Below are 23,153 nucleotides of genomic sequence, written 5' to 3' on the forward strand. Positions count from 1 at the left end.
AATGTCGACAATAATCAGTCCTTGTGCTGGCAGTTCGACTTTGCCAACCTTTATGGTCACTTCTTTGAACCCCACCTGAGGCACGGGTTGACCATTGCTGGCATAAATGCTCAAATGTTCGTCTGGACGGCGGGTGATGTCAGAGTCAGTCCAGTACCGTTTGAAAAGAATGTAGGGGATGGTGGTCACCTGGGATCCAGTGTCCAGCAACGCGCTCATTGGAAAGCCGTCCAGCACGACAGGTAGGACCGGTCGTCCTCCCACATATTTGTCTCGCCAGCTTGATGGGCCTGGTGGTCTTATGCCTGGGGGTTGGCCCTCTGCCCCAGGTTTTGCTTGTTTAAATGACAGTACCTTGCATAATGTCCTGGCTGGTTGCAGCGGCAGCAGATGGGTTGTCCGTCCTGGTCGTAGCGGTCGCTGTTCATCCCTCTGGATGGTGGAATCCTCTTCTGTCGGCGCCACGGGACGTCCTCCGGACTGGAAGCCATTTGGATCTTTCCTTTGGGAGACACCTGCAAGGACTGCACAGTTTTGGTTAGCGCCGCTACACTTTTAGTTAGCTCTTGCACCTGATGGTGCAGGTCTGTTGATGGGGCACTGTCCAGAGTTTGTGCATCAGCTCCTACAGGCTCTGGGGAAAAGGGTGCCACCTCCTGGTGGTAGGTGATAGCTGGGCGGCGGTGAGCTGTAGCGCCACCTGGTGCCGGTTCTCGTAGCACCCGGATGGCCCTGTCCTTAAACTGAGCAAAGTCTAAGTCAGGGTTTTGCAGAGCCATTATGCGCAGCTGGGTTCGGTGGGCGCTGGACAGTAAACCCTCAATAAATTGTTCGGTTAACAGTCTGTTTTCATCTCGCACACTGTCAGGGTCTACCTGTTTGATAGCCCTCAGCACCTCTTGCAGGTTTAAAGCATAGTCCCGTACACTGTCCTGTGCCCGTTCTTTGCACCCATAGAACTTCATTTTTATCTCTGCGGTGGTGCGGGTGTCAAAAGTATCCTTTAGGCGGGCCAGTATCTCCTTTACAGTCCCTTTTTCTCTGGCTGACCAGGATTTTACTTCTCTCTGGGCTGCACCAATCAACTGGCCGATGAGGATGCTCACTTTCTGCTCCTCGGACAGGGGATATACCTTAAACAGGCTGCTTAGTCTCTCTTTGAAGTCACTCAGGGTGTGCGACTCTCCTGAGTACTGGGGCAGCCACGCCGCTCCTGGGATATAGGGCATTGTGAATGACATCACTGCGGCAGCGGCCGCGCTGGCGGTGGAAGTTCCCTCCATATCCGGCGTCTTCCTCCCCCCTAGTGAACCGTGGCCTACCTTCCTTCCGTAGGCCGCAGTTCCGCAGGCGATGGTCTCCTTCGAGGACCTGGCGTCGCACGCGTCTGACGTCAGCGTGCACTGTGGCTCCTTCCAGGACCTGGCGCTGCGTCAGTGCGTGGGGCGTGGCTTTGAACTTCACGCGTTTCCAGCGGTTCCGCCCCTCTTCTTCCTGTGCGGCGACCCGAAAATGGCGGACGATGGCGGGAAAACTTCACCACGGTATGCGACACAGTCTGTGAAGGCGTGCAGTACCCGGTGGCAGCGGGCATGTAATCCTGCCGACTACGCCAAAGTTGACGCGCCCCCTGGGCAGTGGGGTACCCGGAGCCGGGCCTTGTGGATGCTGGGGGTTGTAGTCACCATGGCGGTGACCCGGTCCGTGACCCAGGGCGGTCAAACCAGGGTAGTCTATGTGTGCTAATATCAATGTCCGACTACGCCACCTGTGAATTGCGGTTATTGGTAACTGCCGCTGCGGAGCAGTCCACTGAAGCTGGTGATATGCGCAGCAAGGTAGTATAACTCCCCACAGGAAGAGTGTAGCTTCAGGGCAGCTTGTGTGGATGATGGTGGTGATAGTGCCTGGATAGTAATAATAACACAGAGTCTTTGCAGTGCAGTCCTAGGGTCTTTACTGGTGGTAATTATATAGGCCCCAAAGGGAGTACTTGCTAGGGATGAGGGCCTGGTCAGTCTGGGAGCAATCCTAGAATTCCCCTGGTCAGGTGGAGCTGTAGGCCTGCCGTTCTGACTGTTCTCTTTGGCTATCCTGCTTATAGTCGTGTTGTAGCCCACGTACCTGAGTGTAACGTGCTGCTCACCCGTATGACTGGCGACTCGGATCCTGTGTATTCCTCGCTCCTCTGTGGCGGTACTGGTCCTTTCGTGTGGCTGAGCCTTCGGGTTTCTGTGGGCCAGGAGACCTGCAATCTCCTGCCTTGCGGTATCTGCTACTGGGCTTGAAGGGTCCCACAGCCTCGGACTCCGGTGTCCGGTCCTCTGTGCACACTGGCCAGGATGAGCTCTGCACAGCTCCAGTCCCTGGCTTCTAGCTCCTGTGTCCTATCAGACTCCTCACACTAGACTAAACTGACTAACCCCGCCTCCAGATCCAGTTATATAGGGCAGGATCCTCCCCTTTTCTGGTCTGGAGCAGGAGGTGTTGCTTATAGTGTGTTCCCTGACCAGGAAACTCCTGTTTTGCTCCCAGACATGGTATTACTACCAGTGTGGCAACCAGACCCCCTGGGGTGCCACATATATGCTCCAAACCATTCTGTGATGTATTTGCCCCAGCCCCTCCTGTGATGTATTTGCCCCAGCCCCTCCTGTGATGTATATGCCGCAGTCACTCCAGTGATGTATATGCCCCCAGCCCCTTCTGTGATGTGTATGCCCCAGCATTTCCTGTGATGTTTATGCCCCCAGCCCCTCCTGTGATGTATATGCCCCAGCATATTTTTCAACAGGACAATGACCCGAAACACACCTCCAGGCTGTGTAAGGGCTATTTGACCAAGAAGGAGAGTGATGGGGTGCTACGCCAGATGACCTGGCCTTCACAGTCACCAGACCTGAACCCAATCGAGATGGTTTGGGGTGAGCTGGACCGCAGAGTGAAGGCAAAATGGCCAACAAGTGCTAAGCATCTCTGGAAACTCCTTCAAGATTGTTGGAAGACCATTTCCGGTGACTACCTCTTGAAGCTCATCAAGAGAATGCCAAGAATGTGCAAAGCAGTCTTCAAAGCAAAAGGTGGCTACTTTGAAGAACCTAGAATATAAGACATATTTTCAGTTGTGTCACACTTTTTTGTTAAGTATATAATTCCACATGTGTTAATTCATAGTTTTGATGCCTTCAGTGTGAATGTACAATTTTCATAGTCATGAAAATGCAGAAAAATCTTTAAATGAGAAGGTGTGTCCAAACTTTTGGTCTGTACTGTATATGCCCCAACCCCAGTGTATCCTATGTGATGTATATGTTCCAGTCCCAGCGTCTCCTGTATAATGTATATGCACCAGCCCCAGCATCTCCTATGTGATGTACCCGGCTGTCTCAGTGTCTCCTATGTTATGTTTTTTCCCCTGTGTCTCCTATGTAATGTACACAGCAGTATCAGTGTCTCCTGTGTGATCTATATACAACAGACCTCCCAGTTCTATAAATGTAAAGTGAGCAGTGATGAATTTCCCACTGTAAGCAGACCAGCATTGTATTATACCGTATTTTTCGGATTATACGACGCACTTTTTTCCCTCCAAATTTGTGAGGGAAAAGGGGGTGCATCTTATAATGCAAAGTTATGGTATTTTACATGGGGGGGGGCGACGTCGGATCAGGATCAAAGATACAGGAGGTTGGCGTGTCAGGTGTGCTTCGGCAAAATGGCCACCGGAACATGCGCAGAACATGCGCAGATAATCTGCAAAATCTTGTACATATGTGTTAAGAATAATATACTGATGCGAGTTCTTTTCAAAATTCATCGCAAAGTGTCGACTGTGCTCAAGACTGACGCAGAAGCAGCTCCAAACATCACATTAGGGGTGAGTTAAGTTAATGTTTGACCAAATATAACTGGATGAATTTCAAGTTGATATTGTTGTACCTTCTTAGCTCTTTAAAGGGGTAAGCAGCTCCATCTCTGTAGTCTGATCCTGCAATCATACTTCAGTCTGTAGCAGAATTCCTGGGAACCTATTAAATATATGTTCACAAGAAGAAGGGGGCTTCTGAGGGTAAAGATTAAACAACTCCTTAGTAGAGATGAGCGTTGTTCTACTCGAACTGTTCGCCAATCTCAAATTCGAGCTGTTTTGGGCGGTGTTCGAGCCGTTCGGCGAACACGAACAATTTGAGAAAAATTCGGCTGTTCGAGGTTATGTTCGATAACTGTTCGTGCACCAAAATCATAACTGGATTTTTTCTCAGTAATGATGAAAATTAATGTTAATACGCAGTTTGAGTGTACAGCGGGGTGGGGGGAGGGGCAGGGGATGGATCTCTGCAGGAACAATGAAGATCTCCATTTTTTTTTCTCTTTCCCGCATTTGCAGTGGGGAGGTGCAATCTGTCAGCCTATCAGCAGCGAACACACGGAGCGAAGTGCTTTTTTTCACACAAGCAAGGGCATGTGTCATTGGCAGTGTATGTCACATGTCCTTGCCCTATAAGACCAAGCCATTTTCCCCGTCGCCACCATTTTCTCACTGCTGCAGCTGCGTGTTAGACGGCACCGCTGTTGCTGTGTGCGCTATACCTTGTTAATTTCAAGCCAATTTTCGCACAAATCTACAGATAGCTTGGGAGTAGGGAATAGTTGTGATTGCAGTCCTTTTAAGGACTAGGTTACAGCATTTCCTACGACTTTTATCAGGCAGGTCTGTGCTCTTAAATAGATAGATTGTGGGAGTAAAGACTAATTGTAATTGGAGTCCTTTTCAGGACTAGGTTACATCAGTTCCTATCAGTTTTTGCCAGGCAGGTCTGTGCCAGTGCTGTGCAAGTTTTTTTCACAGCATTTGGCTGAATCTAGCAAAGCTAATCCTTTTTGGCCTATTGCAGAGTGTGTTAGTCAGTGGAGTAGCCTATCTGTGTTGCAAGATATACCACCTGTGTATAGAATACCAATTTTTTTACTGCACCTAGTGAAGTAAAATCTTTTGGGCATAGCATCATTCTATTAGTCCATCTATACTGACCTCCATCAGGTTGCAAATTGAATATAATTTTTTTCTGCATCTACCTCTGAAAAGATATTTGGCCTTCTAGCTGTGTGTGGGACTTGTTCTATTAGTCCATCTATACTGACCTCCATCAGGTTGCAAACTGAATATAATTTTTTTCTGCATCTACCTCTGAAAAAATATTTGGCCTTCTAGCTGTGTGTGGGACTTGTTCTATTACTCCATCTATACTGACCTCCATCAGGTTGCAAATTGAATATAATTTTTTTCTGCATCTAGCTCTGAAAAAATATTGGGCTTCTAGCTGTGTGTGGGACTTGTTGTACTAGTCCATCAATACTGACCTCCATCAGGTTGCAAACTGCATATATTTTTTTCTTCATCTACCTCTGAAAAAATATTGGGCTTCTAGCTGTGTGTGGGACTTGTTCTATTAATCCATCTATACAGACCTCCATCAGGTTGCAAACTGAATATATTTTTTTCTGCATCTACCTCTGAAAAAATATTTGGCCTTCTAGCTGTGTGTGAGACTTGTTCTATTAGTCCATCTATACTGACCTCCATAAGGTTGCAAACTGAATATAATTTTTTTCTGCATCTACCTCTGAAAAAATATTTGGCCTTCTAGCTGTGTGTGGGACTTGTTCTATTAGTCCATCTATACTGACCTCCATCAGGTTGCAAACTGAATATATTTTTTTCTGCATCTACCTCTGAAAAAATATTGGGCTTCTAGCTGTGTGTGGGACTTGATGTATTAGTCCATCTATACTGACCTCCATCAGGTTGCAAACTGAATATATTTTTTTCTGCATCTACCTCTGAAAAAATATTGGGCTTCTAGCTGTGTGTGGGTCTTGTTCTATTAATCCATCTATACAGACCTCCATCAGGTTGCAAACTGAATATAATTTTTTTCTGCATCTACCTCTGAAAAAATATTTGGCCTTGTAGCAGTGTGTCGGACTTTCTCTATTAGTCCATCTATACTGACCTCCATCAGGTTGCAAACTGAATATAATTTTTTTCTGCATCTACCTCTGAAAAAATATTTGGCCTTCTAGCTGTGTGTGGGACTTGTTCTATTAGTCCATCTATACTGACCTCCATAAGGTTGCAAACTGAATATAATTTTTTTCTGCATCTACCTCTGAAAAAATATTTGGCCTTCTAGCTGTGTGTGGGACTTGTTCTATTAGTCCATCTATACTGACCTCCATCAGGTTGGAAATTGAATATAATTTTTTTCTGCATCTAGCTCTGAAAAAATATTGGGCTTCTAGCTGTGTGTGGGACTTGTTGTACTAGTCCATCTATACTGACCTCCATCAGGTTGCAAACTGCATATATTTTTTTCTTCATCTACCTCTGAAAAAATATTGGGCTTCTAGCTGTGTTTGGGACTTGTTCTATTAATCCATCTATACAGACCTCCATCAGGTTGCAAACTGAATATATTTTTTTCTGCATCTACCTCTGAAAAAATATTGGGCTTCTAGCTGTGTGTGGGACTTGTTCTATTAATCCATCTATACAGACCTCCATCAGGTTGCAAACTGAATATATTTTTTTCTGCATCTACCTCTGAAAAAATATTGGGCTTCTAGCTGTGTGTGGGACTTGTTGTATTAGTCCATCTATACTGACCTCCATAAGGTTGCAAACTGCATATATTTTTTTCTTCATCTACCTCTGAAAAAATATTGGGCTTCTAGCTGTGTTTGGGACTTGTTCTATTAATCCATCTATACAGACCTCCATCAGGTTGCAAACTGAATATATTTTTTTCTGCATCTACCTCTGAAAAAATATTGGGCTTCTAGCTGTGTGTGGGACTTGTTCTATTAATCCATCTATACAGACCTCCATAAGGTTGCAAACTGAATATAATTTTTTTCTGCATCTACCTCTGAAAAAATATTTGGCCTTCTAGCTGTGTGTGGGACTTGTTCTATTAGTCCATCTATACTGACCTCCATAAGGTTGCAAACTGAATATAATTTTTTTCTGCATCTACCTCTGAAAAAATATTGGGCCTTCTAGCTGTGTGTGGGACTTGTTCTATTAGTCCATCTATACTGACCTCCATCAGGTTGCAAATTGAATATAATTTTTTTCTGCATCTAGCTCTGAAAAAATATTGGGCTTCTAGCTGTGTGTGGGACTTGTTGTACTAGTCCATCTATACTGACCTCCATCAGGTTGCAAACTGCATATATTTTTTTCTTCATCTACCTCTGAAAAAATATTGGGCTTCTAGCTGTGTTTGGGACTTGTTCTATTAATCCATCTATACAGACCTCCATCAGGTTGCAAACTGAATATATTTTTTTCTGCATCTACCTCTGAAAAAATATTGGGCTTCTAGCTGTGTGTGGGACTTGTTCTATTAATCCATCTATACAGACCTCCATCAGGTTGCAAACTGAATATATTTTTTTCTGCATCTACCTCTGAAAAAATATTGGGCTTCTAGCTGTGTGTGGGACTTGTTGTATTAGTCCATCTATACTGACTTCCATCAGGTTGCAAATTGAATATAATTTTTTTCTGCATCTAGCTCTGAAAAAATATTGGGCTTCTAGCTGTGTGTGGGACTTGTTGTACTAGTCCATCTATACTGACCTCCATCAGGTTGCAAACTGCATATATTTTTTTCTTCATCTACCTCTGAAAAAATATTGGGCTTCTAGCTGTGTTTGGGACTTGTTCTATTAATCCATCTATACAGACCTCCATCAGGTTGCAAACTGAATATATTTTTTTCTGCATCTACCTCTGAAAAAATATTGGGCTTCTAGCTGTGTGTGGGACTTGTTCTATTAATCCATCTATACAGACCTCCATCAGGTTGCAAACTGAATATATTTTTTTCTGCATCTACCTCTGAAAAAATATTGGGCTTCTAGCTGTGTGTGGGACTTGTTGTATTAGTCCATCTATACTGACCTCCATAAGGTTGCAAACTGCATATATTTTTTTCTTCATCTACCTCTGAAAAAATATTGGGCTTCTAGCTGTGTGTGGGACTTGTTCTATTAATCCATCTATACAGACCTCCATCAGGTTGCAAACTGAATATATTTTTTTCTGCATCTACCTCTGAAAAAATATTGGGCTTCTAGCTGTGTGTGGGACTTGTTGTATTAGTCCATCTATACTGACCTCCATAAGGTTGCAAACTGCATATATTTTTTTCTTCATCTACCTCTGAAAAAATATTGGGCTTCTAGCTGTGTTTGGGACTTGTTCTATTAATCCATCTATACAGACCTCCATCAGGTTGCAAACTGAATATATTTTTTTCTGCATCTACCTCTGAAAAAATATTGGGCTTCTAGCTGTGTGTGGGACTTGTTCTATTAATCCATCTATACAGACCTCCATAAGGTTGCAAACTGAATATAATTTTTTTCTGCATCTACCTCTGAAAAAATATTTGGCCTTCTAGCTGTGTGTGGGACTTGTTCTATTAGTCCATCTATACTGACCTCCATAAGGTTGCAAACTGAATATAATTTTTTTCTGCATCTACCTCTGAAAAAATATTGGGCCTTCTAGCTGTGTGTGGGACTTGTTCTATTAGTCCATCTATACTGACCTCCATCAGGTTGCAAATTGAATATAATTTTTTTCTGCATCTAGCTCTGAAAAAATATTGGGCTTCTAGCTGTGTGTGGGACTTGTTGTACTAGTCCATCTATACTGACCTCCATCAGGTTGCAAACTGCATATATTTTTTTCTTCATCTACCTCTGAAAAAATATTGGGCTTCTAGCTGTGTTTGGGACTTGTTCTATTAATCCATCTATACAGACCTCCATCAGGTTGCAAACTGAATATATTTTTTTCTGCATCTACCTCTGAAAAAATATTGGGCTTCTAGCTGTGTGTGGGACTTGTTCTATTAATCCATCTATACAGACCTCCATCAGGTTGCAAACTGAATATATTTTTTTCTGCATCTACCTCTGAAAAAATATTGGGCTTCTAGCTGTGTGTGGGACTTGTTGTATTAGTCCATCTATACTGACTTCCATCAGGTTGCAAATTGAATATAATTTTTTTCTGCATCTAGCTCTGAAAAAATATTGGGCTTCTAGCTGTGTGTGGGACTTGTTGTACTAGTCCATCTATACTGACCTCCATCAGGTTGCAAACTGCATATATTTTTTTCTTCATCTACCTCTGAAAAAATATTGGGCTTCTAGCTGTGTTTGGGACTTGTTCTATTAATCCATCTATACAGACCTCCATCAGGTTGCAAACTGAATATATTTTTTTCTGCATCTACCTCTGAAAAAATATTGGGCTTCTAGCTGTGTGTGGGACTTGTTCTATTAATCCATCTATACAGACCTCCATCAGGTTGCAAACTGAATATATTTTTTTCTGCATCTACCTCTGAAAAAATATTGGGCTTCTAGCTGTGTGTGGGACTTGTTGTATTAGTCCATCTATACTGACCTCCATAAGGTTGCAAACTGCATATATTTTTTTCTTCATCTACCTCTGAAAAAATATTGGGCTTCTAGCTGTGTGTGGGACTTGTTCTATTAATCCATCTATACAGACCTCCATCAGGTTGCAAACTGAATATATTTTTTTCTGCATCTACCTCTGAAAAAATATTGGGCTTCTAGCTGTGTGTGGGACTTGTTGTATTAGTCCATCTATACTGACCTCCATAAGGTTGCAAACTGCATATATTTTTTTCTTCATCTACCTCTGAAAAAATATTGGGCTTCTAGCTGTGTTTGGGACTTGTTCTATTAATCCATCTATACAGACCTCCATCAGGTTGCAAACTGAATATATTTTTTTCTGCATCTACCTCTGAAAAAATATTGGGCTTCTAGCTGTGTGTGGGACTTGTTCTATTAATCCATCTATACAGACCTCCATCAGGTTGCAAACTGAATATATTTTTTTCTGCATCTACCTCTGAAAAAATATTGGGCTTCTAGCTGTGTGTGGGACTTGTTGTATTAGTCCATCTATACTGACCTCCATAAGGTTGCAAACTGAATATAATTTTTTTCTGCATCTACCTCTGACAAAATATTTGGCCTTCTAGCTGTGTGTGGGGCTTGTTCTATTAGTCCATCTATACTGACCTCCATAAGGTTGCAAACTGAATATAATTTTTTTCTGCATCTACCTCTGAAAAAATATTTGGCCTTCTAGCTGTGTGTGGGACTTGTTCTATTAGTCCATCTATACTGACCTCCATAAGGTTGCAAACTGAATATAATTTTTTTCTGCATCTACCTCTGAAAAAATATTTGGCCTTCTAGCTGTGTGTGGGACTTGTTCTATTAGTCCATCTATACTGACCTCCATAAGGTTGCAAACTGAATATAATTTTTTTCTGCATCTACCTCTGAAAAAATATTTGGCCTTCTAGCTGTGTGTGGGACTTGTTCTATTAGTCCATCTATACTGACCTCCATAAGGTTGCAAACTGAATATAATTTTTTTCTGCATCTACCTCTGAAAAAATATTTGGCCTTCTAGCTGTGTGTGGGACTTGTTCTATTAGTCCATCTATAAAGGTTTTTTTCCGTGCAAAAAATGTAAAATGTGCAAAACATTAAAAATACCTAAACAGTGTACTGTCAGCCATGGACCTGAGATATACCCTATTGAGGACTTTATCACATGCACCACTACAGGGGTGATATACGGTATACTATGCCCATGTAAAAAAATGTATGTGGGGAGAACGAAACGGCCTATGAACGTCAGAATTAATGAACATCTAAGAAATATAAAAAATAAGTATATCGGACACCCACTATCTAAACACTATATGGAAAAACACAAAGGATGCCCTAATGGGACCCAGGTAACAGGGATCCAAATTGTGCCAAAACATTGGAGATTGGGTGACTTCATCAAAACTATGTCCAGAACAGAAAGCAAATGGATCTTTCAATTAAACACCCTCAAACCCAGAGGACTTAACAGCGAAATTGAATTATTTGCATTTGCTGACTGACAGATTGACAGGTACTCACAGGACCACACCCCCATCAGACCATATATAGGTGCCATAGCGCTGTGTGAGGCTATCCCTGAAGAAGAAAGCCGAGCCTTTCGAAACGCGTTGGAAGATTGCCCCACTACAGCCACCGTATCTTTAGCATCACGTGCCGTCACGCGACCCAGGTCCTCAAGCGCTCTCTGCAGGGAGCACACTTACTTCTATATCCGGAAGACGCGGGAAGCGGTAGTCACCGGCCGGGACTCCGCTCCCGCTCCGGATCCAGGACACTTCTACCAGCCCCATCAGACAGCGGTACATCCTGCACGACCGACCGCCACTACCCCCACGTTAGGCCATCCAACTGTGAGTATACTGCACTCTGCACCGTCTCCCTCTGATCATTAATCTTATCCCTTGACCTCCCTCCAGTACTATCTACCCCATCCAGGGACGACCTCTTAAAGACGTTTTCATCCACTCTCGTGCCCCACTGGACATATTGGATCAGAGGCTATTAGCCACCAACAGCTCATCACTATCCCACCAGGAATATTATAGGATAGCACTTATAAACCCAGCGACTCAGGTAATCAATCAATAACCACTTACTTCTCCTGGTCCTTATCTCTGCCCAATACCATAATCATGTATTTCCGTCTACAGGTAATATTATTTACCACTGGACATATTGGATCAGAGGCTATAGGCCACCAACAGCTCATTATCATCCCACCAGGAATATTATAGGATAGCACTCAAATATCTAGTGACTCAGGTAACCTACAACCACTTACTCCTCCTGGTCTCTATCTCTGCCCAATACTATAATATTGTATTCTCATTTACAGGTGATATCAAATACCACTTGTGGATCCCCACGGCTACTTATATACCAGATTTCTCTGGACCATTTAGATACCTACCACAACATATCTGAGTATGATGAAAGCCAGGTAACCTCCATTCCCCCCCCCCATCTTAGATCACCACACCCAACCCACCACCCTCTTACTAGCCCTACTTATTTTTGCTACCATTCAGAGGTACCACCTGCAATGGAACCCAGCCACTGAGCAGGTTACCATACCCCCCAATAAACCGCATCCCTACTACGTGATCAACAGATGGGACTCAGGAGCACGACCCCATAAACAGGTACTAAGACCCCCATATTGTACCATAATACCGCATCATACCAGTTACTCATTATCTATGATACCATAGGTATTAACCTGAGGATCGCCCGAGACGACCCACCTGATCATCCCTACTCATCTGATCAGGTATTTATCCATTCATACCACCCCTACTACTCTTCCAGGACCAATTTTAAATTAAATGATTTTATAATATCTTTAAAAAATCTTAAATATCCTAACCACCCACTCCTCTTCCTTACAGGTCCTCCCACTCTGAGCTCCACAGAGGATCTATCTGTACCCAGCCATTATTGTTCCTCAGGACCATTGTTTCACTATACACACCTCAGTGTGTGTTTTTTAGATTCTAGACCCCCCTTCTTTTAACTCTTACTCCAAAAAACCCCCCCTTCCTTATATATTTTATACCTTTTTATACCTTTTACATTTTATGTCTTGATATTCTAATAAAGACCCACTTTTTACTTCCAATACCTCCCTTTGCGTCTGTATCCCGTTCCTTAAGCGCGAATTACCACTTGATATAATTTTTTTCTGCATCTACCTCTGAAAAAATATTTGGCCTTCTAGCTGTGTGTGGGTCTTGTTCTATTAGTCCATCTATACTGACCTCCATAAGGTTGCAAACTGAATATAATTTTTTTCTGCATCTACCTCTGAAAAAATATTGGGCTTCTAGCTGTGTGTGGGACTTGTTGTATTAGTCCATCTATACAGACCTCCATCAGGTTGCAAATTGAATATAATTTTTTTCTGCATCTAACCCAGCCAATAGTTTTGGCCTAATACCACAGTTTGGCCACTCAGCTCTGCTCGGTTCCCATCCATTGTTTTTTTGTGCAAACAACTCCAGAGTTGTGAATTAGTTAACCACCAAAATGAGTGGAAAAAGGCCTGCTGCTGGTGGAAAGGGGAATAGGCGTGTTGGGAAGGGGAAAAAAGGTTGTGTCCATGGGGTAGGTGTTAAAGCAACAGTAACATCTGCAGAAGAAAGACCATCTTCCAGCCAAACTAAAATGTCTACTTCTTTTAGCGGACAATGTGATAAGATCCCTTTCTTACGGCCACGCCAATCGCTACAAATTCCAGATGAGGCACAAAAACAGTAGGTGCTCCAACGGATATCAAGTGCTCCTTTAAGTGGGCTCTCCTCCACATCAACTTCAACATCACAAATACTCCAGTCCTCAAAGGTGTCACCCCAATCGCACTTGCTTCCTCACAGCTCCCAAATCTCCAGCTGCCCGTCTGAGTATGAGGTAGAACAGATGGTTGAGTCTGCAGAGCTGTTTACTCATACTATAGCCTGGGAATCAGAGGTCGACTCCAGCGCTTCTGTGAATCCAGACGAGGAAATGATCTGCACTGATGCCCAGAATCTTTATGAGTCGGATCCAGGACCAGACGCAGAAGGTTCTGACCATAATGTAGACCCTCATTCCCAAACTGTAACTCCTGTTGGTGGAGACAATGAGGAAGACGATGATAAGACTCAAATACCTGATTGGAGCGACAACTTTAGTTTTTTGTCAGGGCAGGAACAGGTTGGCTCTGAGGACGACGGGTGTGATAACGCACAGGGTGATGATGATGAGGTTGGAGATCCCACTTACTGTCAACCCACAGTCAGCCAAGAGATGAGGTCAGCAGAGGAGGTGGAGGAAGATGCTAGTGACGACGAGGTCAGGTTGCGCCTTCCTGGACAGAGACGTAGTACTGGAAGCACGTCAACAACTGCATCCTCAAACACAACTCTGCCTCTCACCAAAAGTCGTGGTGGCTCTTCAGGTCGCATGGGTGCTATGCCTTGCATAGCCTGGGCATTTTTTCAGATCGATAAAGATGACCCAACTCGTGTTATCTGTAACATTTGTCAGCAAAAGCTAAGTAGAGGCCAAAAAATACATAGTTTGAGTACTTCATGCATGAACCGGCACATGGACATGAAGCATAAGTTGCAGTGGGAAGCTCAGTGTGCTACAATGCGGCCTAGCCGGCCGGGCCAACCACCGTCTGCCATATCTTGTGCATCCGCGGCCTCTTCATCCTCTGTGACTGGGGGGACAGCAGTCACACCTGTTTTGGGGCGCAGACCTGCCACCTCTTTACCCGCAACAGCCAGCGTGATTGGCAGGTCATCATTTTCTTTGGAGGTGGTAACACCAGCTGGTGTTGAGCGCTGTCCGACATCAATAGCACCACCTTTGGATCAAGGCAACCTAACATGTCCGCCTGCATCTTCCTCACAGACCGGCAGTTTGCCGGGGACACCCTTATCAACCCCGTCTAAGCACAATAGCCAGCCCTCGGTCCCTCAGATGTGGACAAGTAAAAGACCATTTCCTCCTAGCCATGAGAAAGCTAAGAGGTTGAATTTCACCATCTGCAAGCTCTTGGCTACAGAAATGCTGCCTTTCCGCCTGGTGGACACAGAGGATTTTCGAGACCTTATGTCCGTCGCAGTGCCCCAGTACCAGATGCCCAGTCGGCACTACTTCTCAAAGAAAGGTGTGCCTGCGCTACACCAGCATGTCGCACACAACATCACCGCTTCTTTGAGAAACTCTGTGTGTGACAGGGTGCATTTCACCACAGACACTTGGACGAGTAGGCATGGACAGGGGCGTTACATGTCGCTGACTGGGCACTGGGTAACTATGGTGACAGCAGGACAAGGGGCTGCTGTCCAAGTCTTGCCGTCCCCACGAGTTGTGCGTCAATCCTCTTTATGTCAAAGTTCCTCCACTGCTTCTGCCTCCTCAACCTACTCTCGGTCCTCCACCTGCACCCAAAGCCTGTCTGGTCATGCCACAAGCTTTCTAACTGCGCAGAAGGGATCCTGCACACCTCCTTACTATGCTGGCAGTAGGGCTCAACGTCATCAGGCGGTTTTTACATTGAAATGTCTGGGAAATGTGAGTCACACAGCTGAGGAGTTGTGGTCAGCTCTGGAGAACCAATTTCATGAATGGTTGTCTCCACTGGACCTGAAACCAGGGAAGGCCGTGTGCGACAATGCTGCAAACCTGGGTGCGGCCCTTCGCCGGGGCAATGTCACACACGTGCCTTGTATGGCTCACGTGTTGAACCTGGTTGTCCAGAAATTTTTAGCCCACTATCCCAGACTAGATGGCCTTCTGCAGAGGGCACGGTCGCTGTGTGCTCACTTCCGCCGTTCGCATCCCGCAGCTCAGCGACTTACATCTCTACAGAAGTCGTTGGGCCTGCCACTTCACCGGCTAAAATGCGATGTGCCTACCCGGTGGAATTCAACTCTGCACATGTTGCAGCGACTGTGGCAGCACCGACAAGCCCTGGTGCAATACGTTCTGACGTATAGCCTGGGCCAACGAGATTCAGAGGTGGGGCAAATCACGCTGGAGGAGTGGTCTCAGATCAGGGACCTATGCACCCTTCTGCACAGTTTTGAAATGGCGACGAAGATGTTTAGTGCTGACGATGCCATTATCAGCATGACTATTCCGGTGATTTACATGCTGGAGCACATGTTAAACAGAATTCGGAGTCAGGTGGTGGCACAAGAGGAGGTGGAGGAAGTAGAGGAGGAGGAGTTGTATGCAGAAGGGCTAACATCTGCAAGGTCCAGACGGTCGGCAGCACCAAGGCGGCAGGCATGTGAGGGTGGGGGAGATGGTTTTACCAGGGCGCATGGTAGCAGCCAAACTAGTGAGGAAGGTGCAGGAGCCCAGGAAGAAGTGGAGGACGAACTGATGGAAGACTCATCAGATGAGGGAGACCTTGATCACATTTCTGTTGTGCGAGGTTGGGGGGAGAGGACAGAGGAAGGAAGCATGATTGTTACCTCGCCACCAACACAACAGGGACTTGGTGCTCCTGGATGCGCAACACACATGAGTGCCTTCTTGCTGCACTACCTGCAACATGACCCTCGAATTGTGAGAATTAGAAATAATCCTGACTACTGGGTTGCCACACTGTTAGATCCCCGGTACAAAAGTAAATTTGCAGAAATTATTCCTGCCATAGAAAGGGATGCACGCATGCAGGAGTATCAGCAGAGACTGTTGCAGAATCTTACATGTGCTTTTCCACAAAATACCAGTGGTGCACGTAGTGAATCTCACAGTTCCAACTTGCCAACCGTGGGACCGTCAAGTGTTCAGCACTCAAACCGTAACAGAACCACAGTATCTGCTGGTAACATCAATTTTGCGGAATCATTTCACCACTTTTTTAGCCCATCCTTTGCAAGGCCACAGGAGACAAGAAGTCTAACACATAGTCAACGCCTAGAGACAATGGTACAGGAGTATCTCCAAGTAAACATTGAAGCCACGACTGTGTCACTGGACCCTTGCTCTTTTTGGGCTTCCAATCTGGATAAATGGCCGGAGCTAGCCACTTACGCCTTGGAGATCTTGTCATGCCCCGCAGCCAGCGTTCTGTCTGAACGTGTGTTCAGCGCTGCTGGTGGTGTGCTGACAGATAAGCGCACGCGGCTCTCCACTGATAATGTAGACAGACTCACGTTCATAAAGATGAACAAATCATGGATCCGAAACGACTTTTCTACCCCTGTGTCATCCTAGGGAGAGTAAAAGCTTGATGATTGGTTAAAATCACCCTACCAACCGTTTTAAGCTTTCAAATTACTAATCATGTTTATCTGTATCTTGGCTGGAAAATAATTTGGGCTTTGTAGCAGTGTGCAGCACTGATTCTATTAGGCCATCTATAATAAGCTCCACCAGATTTAAAATTACTAATCATGTTTATCTGTATCTTGACTGGAAAATAATTTGGGCTTTGTAGCAGTGTGCAGCACTGATCCTATTAGGCCATCTATACTAAAGCTTCACCAGATTTAAAATTAATAATAATTTTTAGCTGCATCTAGCCCGGAAAATAATTTTGGGGCTCTGAGATGCGCAAGACACATAAGTGCCTTCTTGCTGCACTACCTGCAGCATGACCCTCATATTGTCAGAATTCGAAGTAATCATGACTACTGGGTTGCCACACTGTTAGATCCCCCAAACTTTTCGATCAACCTTTTCATTTTAATAAAGACCAAAAAAATGGTCATTTTTGAAATTATAAGCATTAGCAGGTTGTTAGAAACTGAAATCAAACAGTTTTCAACTCAAAACTTTATTCTAGGTGATGTTACATTTTCACATAGGACCCCTTGTTCGAAAGGAGCTTCTGAACTCTCTCGTCCATTGAATTTGTCAGGTTTTGGATGGTTTCTGCTTCAATTGTTTTGCATGAGGACAGAATACCCTCCCAGAGCTGTTGCTTAGATGTGAACTGCCTCCCGCCATCATAGACACTCCTTTTAATGATGCTCCAAAGGTTCTGAATGGGGTAGAGGTCAGGGGAGCATGGGGGTCACACCATAAGTTTGTCCCCTTTTATGCCCATATCAGCCAGAGATGCAGATGTTTTATGTGCAGCATGAGATGGTGCATTATCATGCAGAAAAATGATCTTGCTGTGAAATACACGGCTCTTCTTCTTGAACCATGGCAGGAAGTGCTGTTTGAGAAAATCCACATACATTATGGAGTTCATCTTTAGCACCTTCAGGGATCCTAAAGGGGCCGACAATCTCTCTCCCCATGATTCCAGCCCAAAACATTACTCCACCTCCTCCTTGTTGGCGCTGTAGCCGTGTTTGCGTGGGGTGTCCATCAACCAGCCATCCTCCACTCCATCCATCTGGACCATCGAGCGCTGCACGGCACTCATCCGTGAACAAAACAGTTTTGAAATCAGTCTTCATGTAATGTTTGGCCCACTGGAGCCGTTTCTGCTTGTGTGAAGTGGATAGAGGAGGTCGACAGGATGGCGTATGCACAGCTGCAAACCTCTGAAGGACCCTGCATCTTGTTGTTCGGGGGACGTTGGAGGCACAAGCAGCTTCAAAAACTTGTCTGCTGCTATGACAAGGCTTTTTTGCCGCTGCTCTTTCAACCTGACGTAATTGCCTGTAGGAAAGAGTCCTCAATTTGCCCTTATCAGCACGCACACGTGTGTACTGTGAATCAGCTACATACTTCTTGATTGCCAAGACACTTCATCCTGATCATCGCACAATGTTGATTGTAGTCATGCCTTGACCTAAACACTCCACAATTTGTTGCTTCTCAGCAGCCGACACATCCTTTTTCTTTCCCATTTTGGCAGAAAATGTAGGCTGCTTAATAATGTGAGACAGCCTTCTTAAGTAGTCTTGCCTTTCATTGGACACAGCTGCCAAACTAATTAGCACAGGTGTCTGCAATTGCTTACAGTGATATAAAGAGCCCTGACACACATCACCATCAATGAGTTTAACTGACAAACAAACAAATTCTTCCCTTATCACTCCTAAACACTTTTTGCATAATAATTTGGAACGCAGTGTACATGTGCTTTTCCACAAAACACCAGTGGTTCACGTAGTGAATCTTACAGTTCTAACTTGCCAACCGTGGTCTGTATGGAGTTGTTCAATAAAGGGCCCAAAATTAAGATAACATAGATGGGAGAGGTCTCTATGAATAGGAATTCCTAAGTATTTGATACCCTGTGAGGGCCAGGCAAAGGGAAAGTTGGACTGGATGGAATCCTATATGGATTTGGGGAGGGAGACATCGAGGGCCTCAGACTTCGCTGCATTGATTTTAAAATTTGACCATGTAACAAAGTGATCTATTTCAGCAATAACAGCATGGATGGATATATGTGATTGAGTGATATATACTAGGACATCATCAGCAAATAGAGAGCACTTGTACTCGGTGCCTCCCACCTCAATCCACCTAATATTGGGGTTATGGCGAATTGATGAGAGCAGGTGCTCCGTCACTAGGATGTATAAGAGAGGGGACAGAGGACATCCCTGCCTTGTCCCATTGGTGATTGTGAAAGGTGATGAAAATGTTCTGACGCACCCCCTGGGCCTTGGGACACCCGGAGCCGGACCCTTTTTGGTGGATGCTGGTGGTTGTAGTCTTCGTGGCGGCGACCCGGTTCCGTGGCTCAGGGTGGTCAAACCAGTGGCGGAACTATTTATGTGGTTTTGATGTTTAAATGTCCGACTACGCCACCCGTGGATTGCGGTCAGAGTGAACCGCCGCTACAGGGCAGACCGCTGAGGCTGGTGTTGTGGGTGCAGCAGAGCGTAGCATAACTCCCCACGGGAGGAGTATAGCCTCAGGGCAGTGTATGCGGAGGATGGGGGTGATGGTGCAGGGCAGCAGCAGTAACGACACGGAGTCAGTGATGCAGTTCAGGGCCTTTACTCACAGTTCTTATTATCCAGACCACGTCTGCAGGTAACGGCTGCCACGTCGTACTGTGCTCACCAGGTGAGGGGCTCAGACAACTCCCAGATAACTTTGGAGCGCTTCACAGGACCCCCTTTGTGTGTCCTTTGTCTGGCCTTTCTTACCAACACTTCTGTCCGGCTGCCTCGCGCCTCCTCTTGGTAAACTTGGCGCCAGTTTCCCTGACCCTATGTGGTGCCTTTCTAGCGGGTGTAGCGAGGGGCTGCGCCACATAAAATGTCAGAGCCTCCGGTTTCTAGCTGAGGGTCGTTTCCTGCCTCCACTAGTTCGGGGACCGGTCTCCCCCTTTGGCCTGACCCCTCCACGCAGGTGGATTCGGGCGTGCGGTGGCGACTCGCCCGTCCGCACCCCTGGGATCCCTTCATTCCTCGTTCCTGGAGCCTTCTCCGCTCCTCTTCCTTCCTTCTCCCTCTTGCAGGCCTGGGCCTCTGTTACTAGGCCCGCCTCCGGAGCAGAGCTCATGCAGAGCCCCTGCTCCCTGCCACTTCTGCTCAGACTTCTCTGCACTGAACTAAGATGGTGCCCACCTTTTATACTCCCTTCTCAATGCACCCAGGAACTGCTTCCTCCCTGCTCCTGCACTACAGGGTTCCCCTTCCTCAGTGTTCCCTCCCCCCACTCCAGCCAGGGACAGGGACTGTCGTGCCCATCTCAGGGGCATATTGGTCGCCCTGCCCCACGGCAATGTGGTGTAATGCATGCAGGTGTCGGGTCCTGATCCACACTCCATCCTTACCTGAGAGTGAGATATCACACCTCTGGGTGAGGTGCAATACGTCTGTAGCAACCGAGCCCTCAGGGTGCTACAGTTCCATTTATCTTCAGCCTAGGTGACGTATTGTGATACAGGGCCGTGATTTTGGCTATAAAAGGGTCCCCTAGACCCCTACCCCAAGCTTTTTAAGAGAATCATATATGGCGTGCCAGGAGACTCTATGGAATGCTTTCTCAGCATCCAACGAGAGTATCTACTTACAAATTTTTAACTGCATCTAGCCCAGGAAATACTTTGTGCCTAGTAGCAGTGTCTGCTAGTCAGCGGATTATCCCGGCTGTTAAGCAAGCTACACCACCTGTAGTTTGGACACTTAATTTTTTCAAAGGAAATGCTTCGGGACCACGGGATACTCAGTGAAGAGCATCAGGAGGCACCCCAAGGCATAGGGCCTGGGACTGGCAGTAGGATGCCTTGCGGTGGACAGCCGAGCTCGATCCTTATAAAAGCTTTTTAACTGCAGCAGCTTTAGTGGACGCTACTGGAGCTGGAATTACGCGGCTGCTGGCATGAGACTTGCCCTCCAATAGATCCTTGTAAATGGATTTAAAGTGTATTCATTCAAATTAGAGAGACAATTTAAATTAAAAAACTTAGAGCTGCCTCCACCACAGGGGGGCTCGCTCGACCCACCAGCGGACAGGCACCAGTATTGGGAGAGGGGGGCTGGCCGTCAGGGTTCACCGCGGCTCTGGCACAAACCCGGCGACACGGACGTGGCACGGGCAGGAGCGGACTGAACGTGTCGGCTTCTCACTTTTTGGATTTTAGAAGGGCATGACATGCCTATATCTGTGTCTCCCCCTCCTTTTACTCCTCCACCTCTTTTCTTTTCTCATGACTATATGTACTTGTCACTTTTCCATGTGTTAGTTGTGTCTTCTGAGCAGTTTGTCAGCTTTTGGACACCTTTGAAGGTGTTTTCTATGTGTTTCTATGTGTTTTTGTTTGCCTGCCATTGGTTTTAACGGTGTTCGAAGGTGTTCGACGAACAGTTCGACGAACAGTTCGGCGAACACACGGGTGTTCGACGAACCGAACCGAACTCGAACACTACGGGGGTGGCTCAACACTACTCCTTAGGTTATGGGTAGTAATGAAGAATGTTGATCCGTGAATCTGTCCATTTGCCAGAAGAGGGTAAGTACGGATTTTCTATTCTAAGGCAAATTCTTCTATGTCTTTCATAGCATAAAAGGTTAAATTTGGACTTTTTCCACTGACTATGTAACAACTACACTGCTCAAAAAAATAAAGGGAACACTTAAACAACAGAATATAACTCCAAGTAAATCAAACTTCTGTGAAATCAAACTGTCCACTTAGGAAGCAACACTGATTGACAATCAATTTCACATGCTGTTGTGCAAATGGAATAGACAATAGATGGAAATTATTGGCAATTATCAAGACACCCTCAATAAAGGAGTTGTTCTGCAGGTCAAGTGGGGACCACAGACCACATCTCAGTACCAATGCTTTCTGGCTGATGTTTTGGTCACTTTTGAATGTTGGTTGTGCTTTCACACTCGTGGTAGCATGAGACGGACTCTACAACCCACAGAAGTTGCTCAGGTAGTGCAGCTCATCCAGGATGACACATCAATGCGAGCTGTGGCAAGAAGGTTTGCTGTGTCTGTCAGCGTAGTGTCCAGAGGCTGGAGGCGCTACGAGGAGACAGGTCAGTACACCAGGAGATGTGGAGGGGGCCGTAGGAGGGCAACAACCCAGCAGCAGAACCGCTACCTCCGCTTTTGTGCAAGGAGGAACAGGATGAGCACTGCCAGAGCCCTGCAAAATGACCTCCAGCAGGCTACAAATGTGCATGTGTCTGCACAAACGGTTAGAAACCGACTCCATGAGGGTGGTATGAGGGTGGTATGAGGGCCCAACGTCCACTGATGGGGGTTGTGCTCAAAGCCCAACACCGTCCAGGACGCTTGGCATTTGCCACAGAACACCAGGATTGGCAAAGTCGCCACTGGCTCCTTGTGCTCTTTACAGATGAAAGCAGGTTCACACTGAGCACATGTGACATATGTGACAGAGTCTAGAGACGCCGTGGAGAGTGATTTGCTGCCTGCATGATCCTTCAGCATGACCGGTTTGACAGTGCGTCAGTAATGGTGTGGGGTGGCATTTCTTTGGAGGGCCGCACAGCCCTCCATGTGCTCGCCAGAGGTAGCCTGACTGACATTAGGTACCGAGATGAGATCCTCAGACCCCTTGTGAGACCATATGCTGGTTCGGTTGGCCCTGGGTTCCTCCTAATGCAGGACAATGCTAGACCTCATGTGGCTGGAGTGTGTCAGCAGTTCCTGCGAGATGAAGGCATTGAAGCTATGGACTGGCCCGCCCGTTCCCCAGACCTGAATCCGATTGAGCACTTCTGGGACATCATGTCTTGCTCCATCCACCAACGTCACTTTGCACCACAGACTGTCCAGGAGTTGGTGGATGCTTTAGTCCAGGTCTGGGAGGAGATCCCACAGGAGAACATCCGCAACCTCATCAGGAGCATGCCCAGGCGTTGTAGGGAGGTCATACAGGCACGTAGAGGCCACACACAATACTGAGCCTCATTTTGACTTGTTTTAAGGACATTACATCAAAGTTGGATCAGCCTGTAGTGTGTTTTTCCACTTTAATTTTGGGGGTGACTCCAAATCTAGGCCTCCATTGGTTAATAAATTTGATTTCCATTGATGATTTTTGTGTAATTTTGTTGTCAGCAAATTCAACTTTGTACAAAACAAAGTATTCAATGAGAATATTTCATTCATTCAGATCTAGGATGTGTTATTTGAGTGTTCCCTTTATTTTTTTTGAGCAGTGTATATATAAGATCCTATGTGGTTGGACCTCTTATGACTCTGTTTTGCACAAAGCCGTA

Source organism: Phyllobates terribilis, unplaced genomic scaffold, assembly GCF_046119375.1.
Source record: "Phyllobates terribilis strain yellow unplaced genomic scaffold, ASM4611937v1 Scaffold_5__5_contigs__length_657084704, whole genome shotgun sequence".
In the NCBI taxonomy this organism is placed as follows: domain Eukaryota; kingdom Metazoa; phylum Chordata; class Amphibia; order Anura; family Dendrobatidae; genus Phyllobates; species Phyllobates terribilis.